The sequence below is a fragment of the Ornithorhynchus anatinus genome, chromosome 18 (assembly GCF_004115215.2).
Source record: "Ornithorhynchus anatinus isolate Pmale09 chromosome 18, mOrnAna1.pri.v4, whole genome shotgun sequence".
In the NCBI taxonomy this organism is placed as follows: domain Eukaryota; kingdom Metazoa; phylum Chordata; class Mammalia; order Monotremata; family Ornithorhynchidae; genus Ornithorhynchus; species Ornithorhynchus anatinus.
Genome location: NC_041745.1, coordinates 21,554,508 through 21,572,913, shown reverse-complemented (window position 1 = coordinate 21,572,913; position 18,406 = coordinate 21,554,508). Strand labels below are relative to the sequence as shown.

At 50.7% G+C, this 18,406-nt stretch overlaps 1 long non-coding RNA gene across 2 annotated transcripts; it reads left to right on the top strand.

The window, feature by feature from the left end:
- Window positions 1–412: 412 nt before the first annotated feature.
- Window positions 413–16,747, top strand: LOC114805434. 2 transcript variants are annotated; one of them, XR_005661047.1, is made up of 3 exons: window positions 413–461; window positions 15,512–15,706; window positions 16,357–16,747. It is a non-coding gene; the product is annotated as an uncharacterized LOC114805434 (long non-coding RNA). The 2 variants fall into 2 exon arrangements; XR_005661046.1 differs by lacking the exon at window positions 413–461 and adding an exon at window positions 14,363–14,451.
- The last annotated feature ends 1,659 nt before the right edge of the window (window positions 16,748–18,406 follow it).

Here is an 18,406-nt window from a genome sequence, read left to right as displayed (position 1 = left end):
AGCGCTTACTATGTGCTGAGCACTGTTCTAAGTGCTGGGTAGTTACAGGATAATCGGGTTGTCTCACGTGAGTCTCAGTCTTAATCCCCATTTTACAGATGAGGTCACTGAGGCACCGAGAAGTTGAGTGACTTGTCCAGAGTCACAAAGCTGATAAGTGGCAGAGTCAGGATTAGAACCCACGACCTCTGACTCCCAAGCCTGGATACAGGCAAATTGGTCAGACACAGTCCCCGTGGTATTTGTTAAGCACTTATTATGTGCCCAGCACTGTGCTAAATTCTGGGCTGCTTACAGGTTGGACGTAGTCTCCACCCGAAGCAACCCAGGTGCTTCTAATTGAGGTGAGGCAGCAGTGACCTTTTATGGCCCCTTCCCTGCCCTTTAATAAGGCTCCTGAGCCAGGCCCAGCTCAGTTTACAAGAAGATAGCAGACAGAGAGTGGCCCACTGTGTGTCCAGGTAAAGAGAGGTCCTCTGGCTGTCTGGCTATCCCCCCCCCCCTTTTTTTCAGGGTGGGTGTGGAACTGGGATTGCTCTTGCTTATTGTATCAAGAATGATGAAGGTGTGGGGCAGTTATTAGGGCTGGGCTGGTGGGACAGAGAAGGGGATGGGAGAGGGGTCGATTCCAAGATTTCAGAAATGACTGGGGACCCATGGGGTACGTGGGCTGAGTGTCAGGGAGCGTATGTTCACCATCTGTCTGTCTACACCTCTATGTGTTTGGATGTTGTCTGTCAGCCCCACTCCCGCTAGTAAGAGGGCTGGGATGCTGCCCTATCCATCCAGGAGAAGCGGCATGACCTACTGGATAGAGCGCGGGCCTGGGAGTTAGAAGGATCTGCATTCTAATCCCCAAGCCTGCCACTTGGCTTCTGTGTGACCTTGGGTGAGTCACTTCACCTCTCTGTGACTCAACGACCTCATCTCTAAAGTGGGGATTATGAAGGGGAGTCCCAGGTGGGGCATGATCTAATAATGATAGTATGTGTCAAGCACTGTTCTAAACCCTGGGGTAGTTACGAGGTAATCAGGTTGGACACAGTCCAATTAGCTTGCATCTATCCTTATGCTCAATAGAGTGCCTGACTCACAGGAAACAATTACCATGAGAAGCAGCATGGCTCAGTGGAAAGATCACAGACTTGGGAGTCAGAGGTCATGGATTCTAATCCCGGCTCTGCCGCTTGTCAGCTGTGTGACTATGGGTGATTCACTCAACTTCTCTGTGCCTCAGTGACCTTATCTGGAAAGTGGGGATTAAGACTGTGAATGCCACCTGGGACAACCTAGACTTCCTTGTATCCCTTCCAGAGTTTAAAATAGTGCTTGGCACATAGTAAGGGCTTAACAAATGCCATTATTATTATTATTATTATTTAACAGGAACCATAAACAAAGAACTCAGAGCTCCAAGTGGTACCCGATGCCCAGTATGTACCAGTCAAGGGCGGAGAGGGGCTGCCCCTGTCGTGGCTGTAATGCCGGGCTCGGGGTCCCAAGCCTGCAAGGTTGTGGACGAGGATCCTGTCCATGTGGGCAGAGGCTGTGTTGTTTCCTCGAGGAGAGGGGTGGGGCGTTAGGAGTGGGGGTGGGGAGCTGCTTCCTGCTCTATCTCTGTTTTTACTTTTTTCTCTTCCAACCAGTTGGAAAGAATGACAGACAACAGAGAAGCAGTGTGGTCAAGTGGATAAAACCTGGCCAGGGTTCTAATCCCGGCTTTGCCATGTGTTTACCGTGTCACCTTGTGTCAGGCCCTCCACTGCTCTCCGCCTCTCTTCTGTCACCTGTAAAACTGGGATTAACACTGTGAGCCCCATGTGTGACAGAGATTGTGTCCAAACTCATAAATTGCGCCTATCCAGCACCCCGCACAGGCCCTGGCAAATAGTAAGCACTTAAATGCTGTAAAAAAAAATAACATTTGTGTCCCTTCAGATCAGTCAGTGGTCTTTACTGAGCACTTGATAAGTACAGGGCACTGAACTAAGCATGTGGGAGAGTATAATACAATGAATCCATGGTATTTATCGCACACTTACTGTGTGCAGGGTATTTGTAAACTCCTGAAGTGCAGTGACGGTGTGCATTGTTAGTGCTGAATCCTCCCAAAGGTTTAGCACACAACTGCACTAATTAAATGTTCTTAATGTAAAATTATGCTCACTCTAGTGTTCTGGGCTCTCCATCGCACACAGTGAGCCCCCTCAAGGATGGACCATCCCAACCTGGGATGTGTCGGACAAGGTGAAGCCCCTGAGGGCGGTGTCTCTGAGGGCAGGGTGGCCGGCCATAATCGGAGTCTGTCGGCCCTCTCCCCACATGCTGGTACTGAGGGCAAGGGTGCCACCACCATGGAGCGTTCTGAAGCCATGAGCCCATCCAGGCCAGAGGTGCCATAACGTTGTGGTTGGGTGATGCTGGGAGCCCCTTGAGGGCAGGGCCACAAAAATGTTCTGTCAGTGTCACAACCATGAGCCCATCCAGGGCAGAGCCACCGTGCCATTGTACCCGTGTGACGCCATGAGCCGTCGAGGGCAGGGCCAAAGCAATGGTGTACCTGTGTAAGACTGGAAGTCTTTAAGGCCTCGGGGCAGGAAGAATGATAAAAAACATGGGGGGTGGCAAAAGGGGGCTGGACTTATGCCACAAACCCCAGATTAGTTTTTCTATTTGGATCTTGTTGTCCCAAGCACTGGGAAGAACAAACAGAAATCTGGATGATGGAAAAGGGGGTTGGTTTGATGTCATGAACCTCAGATTTGGGTCTTCCTAGCCCAGGTCCCGGGAAGAACAGCATCATGGGTGGCCTTGGAAATGGGGACTGGCTTCATGTCCCAAACCCCTCATTTAAGTCTTCCCATTTTGGGTCTTCATGGCCCAGGCGCCAGCTGGGATGAACAATGAAAATGTGGCTATGGACTCAAGGGAGGAAAGGCTTCATACCACGAACCCCAGATTTCAATGGTCCCATTGGGGTCTTCATGGGCCAGGTGCCAGGAGGAACAATGAAAAATCTGAGTTCCAGGAAAAGGGGGTCCTGGCTTCATGCCAAGAACCCCAGATTTCAATGTTCCCATTTGGGTCTTTATGGCCTGGGTGCCAGGGACAGTAATGCAAAATATGGGTGCTGACAAAGGGGGCAGTGGCTTCATGCCCAACCCCCCAGATTTGTGTCTTCCCATTTGAGTCTTCATGGCCCAGGGTTGGGAAAGAACAATGAAAATACAGATGCCGGCAAAAGGGGAGACTGGCTTCAAGCGAAGAACCCCAAATTTGAATCTTCCCATTTGGGTGATGACGGTCCAGGCACTGGGAACAAAAATAAAGATAGGGATGCCGGCAAAAGGGGAGACTGGCTTCTTGCTACAAACTCCAGATTTGAGTCTTCCAATTTGGGTTTTCGTGGCCTGGGCACCAAGGAAAATAATGGAAAAATTTTGGTGATGGCAAAAAGGGGGAGTGGTTTCATGCCACGAACCCCAGATTTGAGTCTTCCCCTTTGGGTCTTCATGGCCCGGGCAGTGGAGAGAACAAAATGACATGGGTGCTGGCAAAAGGGGTACTGACTTCATGCTATGGTCCCCAGACTTGAATCTTCCCATTTGGGTCTTCAAGGCCCAGGCACTGGGAATAAAAATAAAGATAGGGGGACCATCAAAAGGGGAGAATGGCTTCCTGCCGTGAACCCCAGATTTGAGTCTTGCCATTTGGGTCTTTATGGCCTGGGGACCAGGGCTAAGAATTTTAAAATCTGGGTGCCAACAAAAGGGGGTAGTGGCTCTGTGCCATGAACTCCAGATTTGAGTCTTGCCATTTGTATCTTTGTGGCCCAGGCACCAGGACAAATGATAGTAACATGAGTGTTGGAAAAGGCAGGACTACCTCCATGCCGTATACCCAAGATTTGATGATATCCATTTGGATCTTCCCGGCCCGGGAGCCAGGAAGCACCCTAAAAATACTAGTCAGCAAAAGAGAGCTAACTTTATGCCTCAGGCCCACACGTCTCTCTGACACCGTGAGCCCCCCAGCAATGTTGTGCCTGTCTGATCCTGTGAGCCTACTACTCCCCCCAACCCCCATATGGTCAGACTCCAAGGGAAACATTTGGGCTAGCACAGTCAAAGCTGACCCCCGCTCCATCCTGCCTCATTAATTACACAGCTCCGCATAGTGCCAACCCCAGGTAGGAAGTAGATGGACCTGCCGGAGGAAGGAGGCCCTACGCCGGCAACAAGACCGTATGGTGAACGACCGCCAAGGAAATAGCGCCTCGCGAATCTTGGGGCCCCAGAGATATCTGGAGTCAGGTGGCCAATATCTCCCTCCCCTCCACCCCTTCAGGACCTCCTCTGTTCTTGGCACATCGGAGGGGATATAAGGCAGCGCATGCAGGAGGAGGGTGCAGGGTGATCTCTCCAAGTCCGCCGGCCACCACGGACTGTTCTGTGGGTAAGCCCCCACCACGTTCTACTCTAAATAAACTATCGATCTGGACTTATCCACCTGTATCTTCAGTATTCCATTATTATCGATATACAGGGGACGGGCAGTCAACGTGGGCTCCAGTCCCGCCCGGCACACTCCCCAATACCTCACCAAGAGGCAGGGCTGCTGTGACTGACAATCGGCCTGTCTGAGTCCCCTGGGAGCAGGGCTGCAGTGGTGATGTGCTTCTCTGACTCGATGAGCCCCTGTCTGGGGCAGGGCTTCTAGGTGGTTAGACCTGTCTGGCATTGGCACTGTCAGCTTTTCTCTAGGCGGTAAACTCACAGTGGGTAGGGAATGCATCTACTGATTATTCTATTGTACTCTGCTAAGTGCTTAGTACAGTGCTCTGCACACAGTAAGCGCCCAATAAATACGAACGAATGAATGAACATATAACATTGTGAGCTGGGTTAGGGGTAGGCCGCTGTGATTCTGTGCCCATGTGACACTGTGACCCCCTCCCATGCCCTGAGGGCCGGGGCCGACGCCACTGACGATGGGCCTGTGTGACACTCTGAGCCCCCCGGGGACAGGGCTGCTGTGATGTCCTGTCTGTCTGACACTCTGAGCACCCCCTTAAGCAGAGCCACCGCAAGAAACATTGTGCCTGTGTGCCACTGTGCACCCCCCACACCTCACTGGTCATCAGGCCCAGTGACTGAGAAAAAGGGGCTGACTTTATGCCACAAACCCCAGAGCAGTCTTCCCATTTGGGTCTTTGTGGCCTGTTGCCTGGAAGAACAATTAAAATCTGGGTGCTGGAAAAAGGGAGAGCTGGCTTCATGCCACAGATCTCAGATTTGTTTTCCCCCTTTGGGTCTTCTTCATGCCCCAGCTCTGGAAGAGTGCAAAAGGTATGAATGCTGGGAAAAGGGGGTTGGCTTCCTGGCCAAACCCCAGATTTGAGCCTTCCCATTTGGGTCTTTATGGCCCGGGTATAACAAGGAACACTAAAAATATGAGTTCCAGTCAAAGGATACTGCCTTCATGCCACAAACACCAGATTTAAATTTTCCCATTTAGGTCTTCATGGCCCAAGCGCTGGTCAGAGTAATGACAAATATGGATGCTGGCAAAAGGGGCAACCGGCTTCATGCCCCAAACCCTATATTTGAGTCTTCCCATTTGGGTCTCCATGACCCAGCCCTGGTATGAACAATAATGACATGTGCCCTGGCCAAAGAGGGTGCTGGCTTTATGCCACAAACCCCAGATATGAATTTTCCAGTCTTCCCTTTTGGGTCTTCATGTCCCCCGTGCCAGGAAAAGCAGTGAAAACACAGATGCCAGCCAAAGAAGGGACTGGCTTCATGCCACAAACCCCCAGATGTGAATTTTTCCATTTGTGTCTTGTAGTCAACCTTTAACCCCGATCATGTGTACATGTGTTTAGCAAATATGATTATTATTACTGGTAGTAGAATTAGTATCACTGACTATGTATAGTGAATAGCTCATGTATTTGAGTGACTGTCACTGAATATGTATGCATATACATTGTGTTGAGTCTCATTTAGGAAAACAGTGACTGATAAGGCCAGGATCCACCTTATCAGCACCCTTAGCAACAACCAATTACTGACCACCAAGGCAATCCTAAAATCCCAAATATTTCAGCAACCCTGACAACAGCCAATTCCTGACTGCCACCCGCAGCCTTGAGACCCCAAATTATCAGCAATCCTGTCGATAGTGAATTCCTGGCCATAAACCCTTAGCCTTGAAACCCAACATCTACCTTTGCCGAACACTTCTTGCCAAAGACTTCTTCGGCCACAGAGTGTCTGCTGGACGACCCAAAGCCGATAACGAAGGAGCTCAGCATATAATGAGAGGCTAATGAAGACAACGACAAATGGGGTGGAGTGGCACGTGATAGGCCAATCTGACCCACGGACGAATGGGAGTTGAGGGGAGGGGTCGGACTAGAGGGAGGGACTTGGTGCTGTGTCACCCAGGGAAGGAAGACCAGCGGGAAATATCAGGATGGACTCATCCTCAGGTCTTTGGCTACCAAACAGCCACTGACCTTCAGTTGCAACAAAATTAAGAAAAGGCTGGCCTAACCTGACTGGTTACTTGGAATATTTTCCAAAAATTTGGTGACCACGAAGGGACAGCCCCCAACCATGGTGTCCGGAGCGATCCAACTACCTCGGATGACCCATGCTGGCAATGTGGTGAGTTCACCCCAGGGTCTCCGGGTAGTTGGACCTGGAGGACACCGACGGTCAGTGGCAGTCAGGAACCGTCACATTCCCAGCCTTAAGGAGAAACTCGAACTGGCACGAGAAGGCCAGGAAAGCCTCAGACTGAGCGGAGGTCAGACCCAGATGAGATAAGGGCAGTACCGGAGAAGGTGAGTTATTGACTGTGCAGGGGTCATGGTCCGAGTGAACGAAGAGCTGTGACAGCTGACATTGTCCAGGGATTTTGAACTGGTTCTTTGTGTGTGTGTATGCTTGTGCGTGTGTGGGACCATGGGGAGTGCAGGGAGTAAGGTCCCTGCAGGAACTCCACTGAAAAGCCTTCTGAAAGTTTGGTTGTCCGGGAAACTCCCAATCCATTCAACCACAGCAAAAGGCCGAGCAGTGGATTTATGTCACAAATGGGAAAGATATCTGAGAGATGATGGTACTCAGATCTGGCCTACATGGTTTGCGTTTGATTATTGTAAATTAAAGGCCTTGCGCTTGCGACTAGTCAATTTAGCACCACCTGGGCAGATGGATTATCAATATCGTTGGGCTGCCCTCTCAGATCATAGCCGTCCCACAGGGACATTCCCTGTAAATAAAGAAATCTCTGCGGTAGGAGCCAAAAAAAAAAAAAACCCTTCCCTCACCTTATGTGCAACCTACGCCGGCTCCCTGTTCCTACTACTCCGGCTAATCTCTACCTTATTTTGCAACAACCCATTCAAAATCCCCCGGCAGGTCAGCTGAACCAGCCTGTCCTGCTTAGTTAACAGCAGTATAGTCCCTGGAGGGGTCCCAAGATTTGGTCATATGGACGAAAGATGCGCCACCTTTTACCCAGGACCCCACTACTGTGGTCAAATGATTTTGAGCAATCATCAGGGGCCATAACCCGATTTGGGGTGATATGTATGGTAGTTCTCCTCACCAGGGATGAGAAAATAAAAATAGAGGCAGTGAGACAGGAGTAAAGGCCACTGGGGCTCTCAGGGTGTGGCCCGAGGTTGACCGCCAGTGGAATCTGGAGTACCAGGCTGATTAGGATAAATGAGTACGATGCATTGGGAAGCAGCGTGGCTCAGTGGAAAGAGCATGGGTTTGGGAGTCAGAGGTTGTGGGTTCTAATCCCGGCTAGGCCACTTGTCAGCTGTGTGACTTGGGGCAAATCACTTAACTTCTCTGTGCCTCAGTTCCCTCATCTGTAAAATGGGGGTTAAGACTGTGAGCCCCACATGGGACAACCTGATCACCTTGTATCCACCCTCAGCGCTTAGAACAGTGCTTTGCACATAGTAAGCGCTTAACCAGTACCATCATTATTATTATGAGCTTGCCAAGTTTTAATCCATGGTACGGAAAGGGCGGGAGAGAAACCCGGAGATGACGGCAAATTCCATTTGACACAACAAGGTCCTGAGGAAATCTCACATGCATTTTTTTACCTGCCTGTGTGACGGGGCTTGCCAGCATGTTCGGCTGGACCCAGATAACCCTAGGGACCTAAGGTCAGTAGTATCAGGCGTTGGTAAACCAATCTGCCTCTGACATAAAGGAACATTTCCACTGTTACTGTCCAGGGTGGAATGGGAAAGCTTTGATGGACATCAGAGGGATGGCTACTTACGTATATGAAGGAGAGGGAAAAGGAGAAAGAGAAGAGACAGTGGTTGGAGGAATTGTATGTGTAGGAAGGAAGAAGGAGGAAAAAGGAGAAAGAAGAGACAATGGCTGGAAGAAATGCATGTGTATGAAAGAAGGAGGAAAAAGGAGAAAGAGAAAAGCAGGTGAAGGAATTGCGGCTGCTGGCGGCAGTGTTAGGGGGAGTAAATAGAAGTGGATGCATTCAGAAGGGCAAATGGGCCTGAAATGTGGGGAGACAACAGAGAATGCCCAGACGGGGAGGGGGCAACCAGCGCTCAGACCCAGTGGTCTGTTACTGGTGCCATCAGGCTGGTCACCTCAAGAAAAATTGTCAGCTCTGGAAACAGAACTGGGACAATATCAGAGACCAGCAGGATGGCTAGCAATGGCCCCCGGGTTCACCTAGACCGTTTTCTGAACACCCCCAGATCAGCTGATGCGATGAAGGGATCGAGGAAAAAGGGGAGGAAGTAGAGGAAGCGACTGACAGTTTGGTTATGCTACAAATGCCCCTTCCTCTGGTACCCGAGAAACTTATGTCAATCTGAAAACTGGGATGGAAATATAGAAGTGTCTGCTTGATACGGGTGCTACTAAATCGCTCTTGAATATAAACCCTGGGCGTCTGCCTGGAGATGGTCGGGAAACAGTAATAGGGGTGGGTGGCCAACCTCTGTGTGCAGTGAGACTCAAATCGACACCTGTGACACTAGGTCTGGTGACTGTAGAACACTCCTTTCTGCTTGTAGATCAGTCCCCCACCAATCTGCTGGGAAGGACCTGTTGTGTAAGCTGACGGCCACTATAAGGTGTGACTCTGGGGGCGCGGGGGGACTAACCCTGGAAGTGCCCGTTGATCATCGGTCTGCACTCACAATGCTGCTTCAGACCCCAGAGGATAACATTCCTCCTCAGTTGGCTCAGTTGCCGGACTCTCTAGTGGGATGAGGTACTCCTGACATTGGACTCCTTAAAGGAGCTACCCCGGTGGAGATCCAGGTAAAAGATGGAATCTACCAGCCAGACCCCAATATCCCCTTAGCCACGAAGTGGAACAGGGTATCTAGCCCTTAATAGAAGCTTACCGGTAAACTGGTATTGTAATCCCTGGCCCATCCCCATGTAATATGCCGATCCTACCAGTAAGAAAACCCAAAAACCCAAAACAGATAATGATGGGAAGCCTGTCTACAGATTTGCACAGGATCTCAGAGTAATTAACCAGTATGTGATCCCAAGACATGCGATAGTCCCCAACCCAGCAACCACTGTGACTTCCAGCCTGGCAGAAGCTCAGTATTTCACTGTGATAGGCCTGTGTGCCGCGTTCTTTAGTACCCCAGCTCACCCTCGGTCCCAATACCTCTTCGCCTTTACGTGGAAGCAGAAAGAGCTGACCTGGCCAAGACTTCCCCAGGGTTCTGTTGAGAGCCCTCCTTTGTTCTCCCAGATCCTAAAGTAGGACCTTGAAACTATTGTTTTCCTGGCTGGTTCAGTACATTGATGACTTGCTTCTTGCTTCCCTTTCCAAACCGGATTGTGAAACAGATACTCTAGCCTTGTTACATGGACTGGCAGAGAGGGGCCATCAAGTCTCCCCGAAGAAGCTCCAGTATTGCCTCACTGAAGTAATCTTGGGTACTTACTTGGGGCCGAGTATCGGAGAGTGGCTCCAACTCAAGTAGAAGCCCTCCGGAACCTTACTGTGCCTGTTACAAAGAGGCAGGTGAAAGCTCTACTGGGAATGGCCAGATACTGCAGAGCCTGGATACCGGCCTTCGGAGAAGTTGCAAAGCTTCTGGAAAGAAGAATCCGAGTCCCTCCAGCCGACAGCTGAGATGTTACAAACTGCTTTTCTCTCAGTGCCCGTCCTAGGGGTCCTGACTACAAGAAGGATTTTTCCTGTTTATCCATGAACGGGGAGGAGTGGCTTCCAGGGTCTTGGCTCAGCAGTTTGAGCCCTGAAAGAGACCTGTGGCTTATTACTCCACACAATTGGACCCTGTAGCAAGAGGAGTGCCTGGATGCCTCTGGCTGTGGCTGTGACTGCCCTCCTCCTAGAAAAGTCCAAGGATTTGGTTCTGGGCCACCAGCTAATTGCCCTGGCCCCCCATGAGGTGGAGGCCCTCCTCTTGCGTAGCAGCACACGGGCCTTCTCCCACCAGAGACTGGCGTTACAAAATAGAACTATTGGCAGCAGAGAACATCACCCTTCAGAGGTGCAGTGTGCTGAATCCCGCGACCCTACTTCTGGAGGAGAGGAGGAGAGAGTGACTTTCACAACGGTAACCGGGTCTTAGACCTGGTTGAGAGACCCAGATCAGATTTGTCCAACCTCCCCTTCGAGAACCCTGACTTGACTCTGTTCACAGAAGGCTCTTCCTTCACACTTAAGGGACGCCGACACACAGGAGCAGCAAAGTTGTCACTTTGAATGATACCTTGTGGGCCGCTCCCCTGAGCCAGGGCAGCGCTCAAGTGACAGAATTGCGTGCCTTCATTCAAGCCAGCACCCTGGCCCAGGGTCAGCATTTATACTGACTCCAGGTATGTGTTTGGAGTACGCCAAGCCACAGGAGCCCTCTGGAAATAGAGGGGATTCCTCACTGCCTCTGGAGGCAGAATTACTAATGCCAATCCCATCTGACAACTCCTGGACGCGAATCACCTGCCGAGCCAGATTGCGGTCATGCATTGACTGGCCCACACCGGGCGCAAGGATCCCATTTCCAGAGGCCACACTAGAGAGGATTATGTGGCCAGGCAGGCTGCCCTTCGGTTCCCCAGCGAAGCCCTTGCTTGTACAACCGGCATTAGAGGCCTCGCTCCCTATTTGTGACCCCCTGCAAGTACAGGAGTGGAGAGATAATTATGAGGTGGAGGAGAGACAGGGGTTATGGGTCTCCCCCTCGGAAAAGACTTTCCTTCCTAAAGCCCTCTACCGGACTGTATGCATCCAGTCACACTCAAAATATTACTTTGGGGTCCAGGGGGCGGTGGATTCTGTTTTGCGGGCATGGGTAGTGTCCGGAATTTATTCTGTAGCCATAAGAGTTGCCAGTAGCTGCAAGACCTCTCAGGCCTATAACTCTAAAGCCAGGACTGAGCCAAAGAAAGGGGGGCATCCATTGGTATACCAGGCTTTTGAGACATTACATATCAACTTTGTCCAGCTTCCTGGCCACCAAAAGTGTACGTTTGCTCTGGTGATGGTAGATAAGTCGACCCACTGGGTTGAGGCATTCCCCGCTTCACAAGCCACGGTCAAGGTTGTTAGAAATGCATCGTTCAGACACATCACCCCCAGGTACGGCTTACCTGTGACTATTGACTCTGACCGGGGACTTCACTTCCCTGAGACCTACTTAGCAGAGTTATATAAGTTCTTTGGGATTCAGAGGTGGCCGCACACTCCCGATCGTCCTGCCAGCTCCGGCCAGGTAGAGCAGGCAAATCAGGAAATCAAAACCACATCGGGAAAAATATGCAGAGAGAAGCACCTTAAATGGCCCGAGGCACTTCCTATTGTCCTGTTCACCCTCAGGAATCAGTCTCAGAGGGATCTGGGGGGGTCTCCCCATATGAGATGCTCTTTGGACATCGCACCCCTATCACTAAACAGTTTTCGCCGGTTTACACTGTACTGGACAATTTACCATCCTGTCTCTGTTCTGTCTCCTTCCTTTATTGTACTAGGCAATTGACCATCCTGTCTCCAGTCTATCACCTTCCAATTTTGTGCTAGACATCCTATCGCCATTTAATCTCCTTCCTGTGGTAGATCGATCAGTTAAATTTGGGTAATGATGTGTCAATTACATGACCTTAGAAGAACCACTCCAAAGAACTGGTTCTGAATGGAGGGTGGAGTTCAGGGCAACGCCAGGGGATCAGGTGGGATTTGGGGTGTGCACTGGAAGAGTTGCAGTCGAGTGGAATGTGGAAATGCTTGCAAATAAAGGTACCGGGTTTGGGATGGCTCGTGGTTGTTTGTCACTGGTACCCCACTGGGGCAAACGGGGGGCAGCCACTTTCCACCCTTTCCTGCTCTCTCAGCTAGCTCTCTTGAGTCTGTTCATTTCTACACCAAGGTCACGAAACCCTCTCATGCGATTGCGAGATCAGAGTCGTTTCTCTGACAAAAATCCGTAACAGTTTTGGCAACCACAACGGGACCTTGTGCTTAGGATTGGATAGACCAGGTTGAGAATCTCCGGGAACCAGGTGCCCAAGCGCGCTCAAAGGAAAACTGTAAGCCCGCTTTTAGGGTTCGGACACCCCTTCCTTGAGATTTCTCTAGCCTAATTGGAGCACCCGCGGGTTGAGCGGGTAAGCTGGTAGGATTCTCTCTGTTCACAGAGAGGGGACTCTGCGCGGTTCCCACAGAGAGGGAGTTCTCTGGATTTGGAGAAGGGGATCACCCTAGGAGACATCCTAGGGGCTCTGGGAGATGTCCCAGAGTCTCTTTCCTGGTTGAAGGAAAGGGGCTTCCCGGTAAAGGGAAGGGTGGGGTCTCATCTGTTTAGAGAGAGCTCCTGTATTCAAAAAATTCTCCAATCCTGGATCAAGGTCATCTTCCGTTGGAAAAAAAAGAAAGAAAAAAGTAATGACGAAAAAGCAATTGAGATGGTACCATGACTGTTGGACAAATATAAACTGATCGGCAGGGTCTCAATTTTTGGCCAGAAGGGGGTACTTTTGATCCCATAGCCCTGCAGAGTGTACGTGAAATTCTGATCTAAAGACCCAATGAGATATGTTAAGTGGTATGGTTAAGCAAAATTGCCTGAGGGATTTCTGGCACCCATGAAAACCCAAGATAAAAACCCCCTTACTAAAACTAACGCGAACACTCCAGAGAAGGCAGATAATAATAATAATGTTGGTATTTGTTAAGCGCTTACTATGTGCAGAGCACTGTTCTAAGCTCTGGGGTAGACACAGGGGAATCAGGTTGTCCCACGTGGGGCTCACAGTCTTCATCCCTATTTTACAGATGAGGGAAATGAGGCACAGAGAAGTTAAGTGACTTGCCCACCGTCACACAGCTGACAAGTGGCAGAGCTGGGATTCGAACTCACGAGCCCTGACTCCAAAGCCCGTGCTCTTTTCACTGTGCCACGCTGCTTCTCTTGATGCTGAGCATCCCTTGATAAACCTAAGTTTTGGTCAGTCCTCGGCAGTCCCGATGAAACCCCAGGACTGCCCAGCCCACGGATCTTTCTTATATTCACCTCTGCCAGTCTCCCCTCCCCCACTACTGCCAGTTTATGGTGCCCCTTCCACCCTCCCAGCAGATATCGTCCTTCTAGCCCCATTGTAAACTTCAGGCCATGCTTAAATATGAGGAGGAGGGAATCATGTTAACTAATGGGAGTCTCCTTGGTAAATCGGACTTGCTGAGACCAAGGAGCCAAGGCTCCCTGATGGTAATTGCTGAAGACCCCGTGGAAACCGATGACCCCATTTTGCTTACTTTGCCACCAAGCCTCTGAAGCTAGGCCCATCAGACTTGGGTTTCCTCCAGGGAACTGAACCGGTTAAGATCAATAGCCGGCTCCAGAAATTTCCTCCCTGTGTCCGGCAATATCCTATGTTACCTGAGGGCCGTGCAGGGTTGGACCCAATTATCTCTGAGTTTTTTGGAAAACAAAATCCTTGTTGAGTGCAGTTCTCCCTGTAATACTCCAGTGTTGCCAGTAGGTAAGCCAGGGAACCCCCTGACTTACCATTTTGTACAGGACCTGCTGGTCATTAATGCTTATGTGACCCCTATTCATGTAGTGGCCCACTCTGATCTCCAGGATACTTCTTTGGAGATGGCAGATGTGGATGGATTTGTTCACTGATGGCTCGTCTTTTATGGACCAGGGCAAATGCCACACTGGGGCTGCGGTGGTCACCGACGATTCTGTTTTATCGGCCGGATCTCTCCCTTCCTCGTGTAGTGCTCATGCGGCTGAGCTCGAGGCTCTTATTCAGGCCTTTCACCTGGCTAAGAGATCGCGCGCTAATATTTACATGGATTGCAGGTACGGCTCTGGCATTTGCCATGTGACCAGTGCCTTATGGCAGAGCCGAGGTTTCCTGACCTCCAGAGGAAAGCCAGAAGCGAATGGTGAGTGAGTAGCCTGCCTTTTAGCTGCCATCAGACTTCCCACGGCTCTCGCTGTTATCCATGTGAGAGAGCACACCCGGGGAAAGGAGTCGGTTAGTCTGGGAAACCATAAACCTGACCAAGCCTCTCGCTGGGCTGCGCGACATGTTCCTGACCCTCCTCTGGAGGCTCTCAACCCCATGGTCACTGCGCCTCAGCCTGGTTTTCTGAAAACGGAGAAGGAGTGATCTGAATGGCCTACTAAATACGAAGTTGTCGAGTGTAATGGGTTTTTCTGGATTCTGGATGGCCGTCCAATACTTCCTGCAAGTGCACTTAGAGTCGTTTGTCTACAGACTCACCAGAATACCCACTATGGAGCAGACGCCCTGGCTGCCACAGTTTTACGTCACTGTTTTGCTCCTGGTATCCATCCTGTGGCCAAGCGCGTGACAACGGCCTGTCCCATGTGCCAGAACTTTCATGCCAACCGACCTTGGGCCCTTCCCCAGGGTGGCTGAGCCTGGGTTTACCACCCCTTTGAGGGGCTCCAGATCTATTTCATGACCCTCCCTAGAGCTGAAGGGTACCGTTACATTCTGACCATCGTTGACCACCCTACAGGGTGGTTAGAGGCCTTCCTGGCCCGGCATGCAACTGCTGCTTTCGTTGCTAAGGTGTTGTTACGGGAACTTATTCCGCGATTTGGGCCCCCTTCCATCATTGATTCGGATCAGGGTTCTGATTTCACCGAGTCCATTTTGGCTGAGGTCTATCGCTGTTTAGGTATTGAGAGGAGCCTGCACACTCCCTACCATCCCCAGAGCTCAGGAAAAGTTGAGAGGGCTAATTGGGAATTGAAAACTATGTTAGAGAAATTGTGTTATGGAGACACATTTAAAGTGGTCTCAGGTCTTCCCCATTGCACTGTTACGATTACATTGCCGTCCTCGAGGGGACTTGAAGGTCTCCCCATATAAGTTACTGTTTGGTCACCCCCTCCCGCGGGGGAGGTCCGGTTCAGTCTATCACTCTCATGGAAGGTGATGAAACGCTGGCAAAGTACTTCGTCTCCCTGCAGCAGGAAGTGAACACCCTCCAGCGAGACGTGATCAACTGCCAAGCAGTACACTTAGATGGTCAAGCCAGCGGTCATGGACGGTTCTCCAGGGGAGTGACCTGCAGACAATGGAACTGACGCCATGGAGAAGCAACAACCCCACACTCCAATTGCTGCTCTATGTCTCAGACGGTCCTCGACTGGATGGACGATCTGGTGAGACTCAGGAGGACTTTGGCCACCATTATCAGAATGATCTGTGATCCTGCGGTGGTTAGCACACCTAGGATCAAAGGGGCGATTGTACTGGATGATTTACCATCCAGTCTCTGTTCTGTCTCCTTCCCATATCATACTAGGCAATTGACCATCCTGTCTCCATTCTATCGCCTTCCAATATTGTGCTAAATATCCTATCGCCATTTAATCTCCTTCCTATGGTAGATCAATTAGTTAAATTTGGGTAACGATGTGTCAATTACATTACCTTATTAGGACCACTCCTAAGAACTGGTTCTGAATGGAGGGTGGAGTTCCGGGCAATGCCAGGGGATCGGGTGGGATTTGGGGTGTGCACTGGAAGAGTTGTGGTCGAATGGAATGCAGAAATGCTTGCAAATAAAGGTACCGGGTTCAGGACGGCTCGTGGCTGTTTGTCACTTGTACCCTGCCGGGGAAAACGGGCGGCAGCCACTTTCCGCCCTTTCCTGCTCCCTCGGCTCATTTATTTCTTGAGTCTTTTCATTTCTACCCCAGTGTCACGAAACCCCCTCATGCAATTGCGAGATCAGAGTCGTTTCTCTGACAAAAATCTGTAACAACACCTCCCTGCTGGGAGGGGTGAATCAATTAACCCATGATGTCAGAACTCTCCAGCAGTGCCTGAAGCAGCTACATAAGGCCAGAGTCCTCCACCAGCCAGCCCCAACCCACTGCCACCTGCACCCCTATGTGCCCGGAAATTTCGTGTTGATCCTGCACCACCGGAGGACCACGCCTACGACGCCGAAGTGGGATAGCCTGTTCCAGGTGCTCCTGACCACACAAACTACAGCGAAGGTGGCAGAGAGGAATGCCTGGATCCTCCACTCACACCTTAAACGAGCATTCAGGTGTGATTCACTCTGTGCTAGAGAGCCTTCGGCAGGTGATTTAGGAAACCCACGCAACCCGCATTGAGCGTGGGGTGGTGGGACCCTACTTTCTGGTTTTCCTGTCTGAATCTACAGGGTTGGGGGCAGACAGTCCTTAGATAGTTCCTGGCATTGCCCTTTTCATCGCCTGTCTCGCCTGTGCTCCCCTCACCCTTCCCACTCCCACCTTATGCCCCTACATGATGCTCATTGGATACACTCTAGGCTTGATGCTAAGTATGGGCCTTAGGGTCCTTGCCAGACCCAGGCCCGAAGAGGGGAACTGTAGTCAAACCTTAACCCTGATTGTGTGTATAGGTGTTTAGCAAATATCATCATTATTATTATTGGTAGTAGAATAACTATCACTGAATATGTATAGTGATGAGCTCATGTATTTGCATGACTGTCACTGAATATATATACTTATTGTGTTGAGTCCCATCTAGAAAAACAGTGATTGATAAGGCCGGGATCCACCTTATCCACACCCTTAGCAACAACCGATCACTGACCGCCAAAGTAATCCTAAAATCCCAAATTATGAGCAACCCTGGCAACAGTGAATTCCTGACTGCCACCCACAGCCCTGAGACCCGAAATTATAAGCAATCCTGTCAACACTGAATTCCTGGCCATAAACCCATAGCCTTTCATTCATTCATTCATTCAATAGTATTTATTGAGCGCTTACTATGTGCAGAGCAGTGTACTAAGCGCTTGGGATGAACAAGTCGGCAACAGATAGAGACAGTCCCTGCCGTTTGACGGGCTTACAGTCTAATCGGGGGAGACGGACAGACAAGAACAATGGCAATAAACAGCGTCAAGGGGAAGAACATCTCGTAAAAACAATGACAACTAAATAGAATCAAGGCGATGTACAATTCATTAACAAAATAAATAGGGTAACGAAAATATATACAGTTGAGCGGACGAGTACAGTGCTGTGGGGATGGGAAGGGAGAGGTGGAGGAGCAGAGGGAAAAGGGGAAAATGAGGCTTTAGCTGCGGAGAGGTAAAGGGGGGATGGCAGAGGGAGTAGAGGGAGAAGAGGAGCTCAGTCTGGAAACGCCTCTTGGAGGAGGTGAGTTTTAAGTAGGGTTTTGAAGAGGGAAAGAGAATCAGTTTGGCAGAGGTGAGGAGGGAGGGTGTTCCAGGACCACGGGAGGACGTGACCCGGGGGTCGACGGCAGGATAGGCGAGACCGAGGGACGGTGAGGAGGTGGGCGGCAGAGGAGCGGAGCGTGCAGGGTGGGCGGTAGAAAGAGAGAAGGGAGGAGAGGTAGGAAGGGGCAAGGTGATGGAGAGCCTTGAAGCCTAGAGTGAGGAGTTTTTGTTTGGAGCGGAGGTCGATAGGCGACCACTGGAGTTGTTTAAGAAGGGGAGTGACATGCCCAGATCGTTTCTGCAGGAAGATGAGCCGGGCAGCGGAGTGAAGAATAGACCGGAGCGGGGCGAGAGAGGAGGAAGGGAGGTCAGAGAGAAGGCTGACACAGTAGTCTAGCCGGGATATAACGAGAGCCCGTAATAGTAAGGTAGCCGTTTGGGTGGAGAGGAAAGGGCGGATCTTGGCGATATTGTAGAGCTGAAACCAGCAGGTCTTGGTAACGGATAGGATGTGTGGGGTGAACGAGAGGGACGAGTCAAGGATGACACCGAGATTGCGGGCCTGAGAGACGGGAAGGATGGTCGTGCCATCCACGGTGATAGAGAAGTCTGGGAGAGGACCGGGTTTGGGAGGGAAGATGAGGAGCTCAGTCTTGCTCATGTTGAGTTTTAG